This window comes from Copidosoma floridanum, unplaced genomic scaffold, assembly GCF_036245765.1.
Source record: "Copidosoma floridanum isolate Cflo_tuat_1 unplaced genomic scaffold, Cflo_Japanese_pri ptg000004l, whole genome shotgun sequence".
NCBI lineage: Eukaryota > Metazoa > Arthropoda > Insecta > Hymenoptera > Encyrtidae > Copidosoma > Copidosoma floridanum.
In genome coordinates, this window is record NW_028321881.1 from 188161 (window position 1) to 194160 (window position 6000).

The following is a 6000-nucleotide window of genomic DNA, read 5'->3' on the forward strand; positions in this document are numbered from 1 at the left end:
TTTATAGTTTTGACAACGCTTGGAAGCAAAATGAGAAGTTTTTTATGTTTCTGCGGCATAAGATCTGAAAGTTATCAATACAAACAACACATTCACGCATTTTAGAGAACCAAAAAAAATTGTATTCAAGACTAAGATGCTGTTTAAGTTGTAGGACCAAAATCTGAAAAATTTCAAGTTCTAACAGAAAATGCTCTTACGAATGAGCGATTAAATTTTGGCATTTTAATTTTAGGACGATTTGTATTCTAAAGAAGTTTTAATGCTGTTGCAAAAATTTTTTTCCTATGTTTTCAACCCGATAAGCCACTATTAAAGGCTCTCAAAATTGTTAATTCTGTCTGCCCAAAATAAAAACTAAGAGCCCGTAACGCCATGTAACTTGGCGAAGACTTGGATCATTGACTCAGAAGTGTTACGTACGATATGCTAGGCATATCATACTAACTCCCCCTGGTGACCACGAAGCTACCCTATCAAGAGGGTACCGACGGGAGGGGAGCGAGGTAATATAAGGCCCGGCAAGCTTCAAAATCGAGAGAACGAAGGGAATACTCGGACAGACCGGCAGAACGAAGGGAAGACTCGCACAGACAGGGAGAGCGAAGAGAACACTCGGAGATATCGGGCCATTAATCGGGAACACACACACGCGTCTTTGCCTTATAATTAAGTATCTTGGATAAAGGTCTTTAAGGTTCCAAGGTTTTGATCGTTCTCGCGAAGCACCTCCTTACCTTTCGGTTTACCCACGTAACAGTTTTGGTGCTAGGTGTGGGGTTTGGTAAGAGTCAAATTTTTTTTTGCACGCCGAGAAGCATACATATTGCAGTGCCGCGAGAATACAACGATTAAAAATCGAGGAGCCGAGAAGCCGATTAAAAAGGACAGGAGCAGTCATATTCTGCAAGCGACGGTGACATCAACCCGCAGGAAAACTGGACTAGGACACCAACTGCCGATAATCACAGGATCAAGGATCAAGGAGACAAGCAGCGAACGCTGAAGAGAGATGATTTTCAAAATCTTATTTCTACTGGTGTGCATATCAACGAGAACGTAAGTCCATTTATAATAAAATTAATTTTATACCATACTCCCTGAAAATAAGAGGGAAGGCACTTATTAGGCGAAAATAAGGTCGTAGATAATTCTTGTTTCTGGATTTATACTTATTATCACGTCCACTCCCCGTGTTTGGCATTTTTTTTCTCACTCTTAGAACCCGAAGAGAAATCGTGCGAGACAACAGACTCAAACAAACAGCAGATTAGGAAAATTTGGGCATATCAAACATAAAACAGAGGTAATTTATAAGTAGGCTTCCACAGATATAGGAAATATCAGAAAATAATAATATAATAATAATAACCAGCACCCATGTACACCACTAATTTCATTATTATAATTATTATTAACAAAACAGACCACAGCTATTCCCAAAATAATATTTCTTCCTAGTTATCACTAAACAAAGAAAGGGCCAAAATTAAAGAGAGCTAGTAAAAGACGAACGCTGCTCTTTTATTTTCTTATCTCGCCTGTCACTACTCTTTCCACCCGATTATTGTTAAGCTGTGACACAGGTAATTAAATGCAGTCCCGTTGCTAGGAGAATAAATAAACCTTATCAGAACCAAAAAAGAGGATACAACACATAGAAAAACATATATATAAAAGAGAAAAAAAAAGAAAAATAAAATAAAAGGAAAAAAAATGATTCATCTACGTGACACTATCCATGAGTCAGAGAGTGATAGCGAAGGCCCAAGTAATAATATGACGGCAGACTTGTACAGGCCAGAGCCCAATAGTAAATAAAAAAAGGAAAATATGACGGAACGAATGTTGGAATTGGAGCTGGAACCCGAGGGGTGCGAGAAACTAGACGCCCTGGACGAAGAAACAAAAGCGATAGTCATGAGTTTATTTTCAAAGATAAAAGCAAAACTAAAAAGAGCAGAGAAAGTTAACGTGCCACATGAGTCAAACACTGAGACCAGCCGAAATCTGTCACCGACGATAAGGGATCAAAGGGACATATTGTGTGACACAAACGCAAACACAGGACGTATAAATAAAGAAATGGACCCTCTTTCTGGCGAACGAGTCTTTGGGCGAAGCTTAAGAGAAACTGAAGAAATTCGTAGAACTCGAAAAAATGAAACAAATATGTTGTCAACACAACGGAGAATGCCAGAGAAACAAGAGCGGCTGATTCACGTTACACCCCGTTACGAATATCAAGGCACAAGAAACTCCGGGACGAGAGACTCACATGCTCAACAGCTGTGGGATGGATTAAGGGATATGAACAAAGAACCAGGAAAAATAAAGAAATTCGTGTCTATGGTAGCAGAAACACCGTTGACTAATAGTTACACAAACTGGACCGAGTTTAATGAACATAGGGATAGGGACAATATAGCACCAACCATGGGCCTATATACAGAAAATATGCAAGCTACGGGTAAGCATAACCATCCACGCAGACTGCAGAATTTACAACAAAACTTTCTGCCCACGCTCAGCCACATGGCAAATAGCATCTCGTTCTTCGACGGCGACCCAATCAATCTGCCGCTATTCGAAAGAATGGTAAGAATGACTGCTCAAATGATCGGTCCAGAATATGAATTATTTTTCCTTGGAACCATTGCAAGTAGACTAAAGGGAAAAGCAGCTGAGCATTTCGCGCCTAGATTGGCTTTATTCGGCACGGTCCAGGAATTTCTTCGGGAACTTTCGAACAGATATGGGAGTATAAATAATTCGGACACTTTAATGGCACAATTGAAGATAATCAGACAGCAAAATCGGGAATCGATAGAAGATTACGGCGGAAGGGTACAACAATTATATAACAGTCTCACGATGCTGCACAATTTGAATCCAAGCTTACTGCCGATTCAAAAGCAGGTCCTAAAGGAAGGCGTGGAGGCAGAAGCAGTCAAACAATTCACATATGGGTTGCACCTAACATACAGGTGCAAAATCACAAGCTTAAATCTGAGGACTCTCTGTGAAGCAATCATGGAGGCATTAAAAATAGAGAGTGACCTCAGTCTACGGCACGCATTACCAGTAAGTGCACTGCCTGCATACGATAAGGCAACATCCGAGCGAGGGCCACTAGTAAACCTAGCAAGTAAAGAGGATAACACAACAGAAATCACAAACGGGGCACAAGGAAACGCAGCAAACGTAAAACGCTGTATATATTGCGACGGCCGAACCGGGCATTCAGTCGAGGAATGCCGAAAATTACTAGCAGTAATCAAGGACAGAAAAACTTCGCGAGACAACGGAAGAGAGTTAAAAGAAAATTGCAGTTATTGTCAGAGACCAGGACACTACGCGAGAGACTGTCGTTTACGCATGCAAGACATAGAGGAAGAGGAAAGACGGCGAAACGAGGGAAATAACCAACCCGTGAATAATAGCCATATAAACAGAAATGCCTTTGATTATAGGGGTAAAAATGATAACTTTAATGACAATAATTACAATAATTACAACAGGGGCTATAATAATGGCCCAGCGGAACAACATAACAGGAATAATAATTACAATTATAGGAATAATAACTACAATAATAGAAATAATGATTACAATAATAGAAATAACAACTTCTATGACAGAAATCATTACAATAACAGGTATAATAACTACAACCCTACGGGGAGCAATTATTACACTAACCGCGGCTACAGTGACCAGTATAATAACAACAACAGGGAATCATTCAACCGTTATGGGAACGACTGTAAAAATCAAGACAGTAGGGACGGCTATTATAGGGATCTAATTAGGCAAGAGCCGCCACGGGATAGGGGCCCACAGCATCGAGAAAATAACGCATACGGCCATGACAATAGGAGGGACGTACCGGCAGCTTTAAACTCGCAAGATGTTCGGCGTGCTCCCCAATCGTCGGGCATCAACTAGAGAAAGAGATAGAGAAAAGTGTGTCCAGTATGGAAGAATGTGTGAGAGAGAGGCCGCAAAAGACGGAGAAAGAGATAGTAGAGAAGAAGACGCACAACGACAGTCCGAGTACTTACACAGTGCAAGAAAAAATAGAAAGTAATACGGCACAGCAGGATACCACTCCGATAAAACGGAGCGGAAAACACACAAGAAAAGGCAGGAGAGCCCGCAAGAAAAGTAATCGGTCAAAGGCACCGGACACACATGTAGATAATGATGAACCCAAGCTTTCAGAGCGCGACGAAGAAATAGAGCAGCTTCCCTAGGTAACTATAAAACTCGCGAGAACAGGGCATAGGCCACCATCGGTCCAGTTACAGGGACCACAGTTAAAGAATGGAAAGGCGACTTTTTATGTTGATACAGGCGCAGAGATTTCGATTGTAAAGGTTAATTTTTTAAGCACAGACATGCTAATAGACAGTAGGTATCGAGTAGCTATCATTGGCGTGACTCACGGAGCACGCAAAACGTTGCGCACAGTACAGGCCCAGTTGCACGGATTAGAGTGCACATTACATGTAGTCCCCCATGACTTCCCAATTGACGTGGAAGGAATCATAGGGTGGGATACTCATAAGCGATACCGGGGCCAAATAAGCGCCGCCGAGAATACGATTAAATTGGATAGCGTAGAGATACCACTGGTAAGGCCGGAGTGTTTTGAAATACCTGCGAGATCGAGGCAAGTAATTTATGCGCGAATAAGAAAAAGCAAGAATAATTCAGAAAAAGGCTGGATACCCCTCCAAGAAATGGAGGAAGGAATATTGTTCGGGAACTTTATAGCCAGGAATGTTAATGGTAAAATAGTCACAGAGTGCATTCTTACAAGTAACGAAATTAAATACGTGCCTGTTCCGGAAGTAGAGCTGCTAGAATATGAGGAAATTTACTGGAAGCGCGCAGAAGACGTCAAAAGGGACGACGTCGAAAGCTTGGGGGAAGCAATGATAAGATTATTTAATAAAGAAAAAAGAGATGACAAGAAAAAAATTGAAATTTTTACAAAAAATGAAGGGGAGCTAGAGAAACAAAATCGGGTGGATAAAATAATGCAACTCGTAGACACAGCTGGTTGCAACAAGGAAGAAATAGAACATGTGAGAAAACTGATCGAGTCAAACCCTTATGTATTTGGCCTTGACGGTGAGCCTCTCAAGACAACACACCTGATAAAACACCGAATTATAACGACGTCGGATAAACCCATCGTAGCGAAAAGATTCAGATATCCACCAGCAATAAGGGATCAAATGAAAGTCGAAATTAAAAAAATGCTTGAACAAGGGATAATTGAACCCTCCACCTCTCCGTACAACTCAAATACATGGATAGTGGCAAAACAACCGGGGCCAAACAATGAAAAAAGAGTAAGAGTAGTCACAGACTTTCGACTACTAAACGAAGTCACAGTAGGGTCATGTTACCCGCTACCGTTTCAGAGTGACATATAAGAGAATCTAGCATCAGCACGTTACATCACGGTAGTGGACCTCAAATCAGGATTTTTTTAGGTAAAAATACACGAAGATGATACACATAAAACCGCATTTTCGGGCCTAGACGGGCACTACCAATACAAAAGGATGCCTATGAGGTGCAAGGACTCACCAAACACATTTCTAAGGGCTATCGCACTAGCACTAGCAGGATTACAGGGCCATGAAATAGAAGTTTATCTCGACGACATAATGGTATCTTCCCCTGACCTTGAGGAATACGGGAAACGATTTACAAAATTGCTAAAACGGCTCGCAGCCGCCAAACTCACGATAGAGCCCAAGAAATGTCAATTCTTAAAAAGAGAGGCGAAAGTGCTCGGTCATATTGTAGGCAATGGACAGATAATGACTGACCCAAAGAAACTTGAGGCAGCTAGAAATTACCCTCAACCAACAAATGCAAAAAAGATAAAACAATTTCTAGGATTCGTAGGCTATTACAGACGATTCATCAAGAATTATGCACGAATTGCCCAACCCCTATCAAATCTCCTAAAAACGGGCA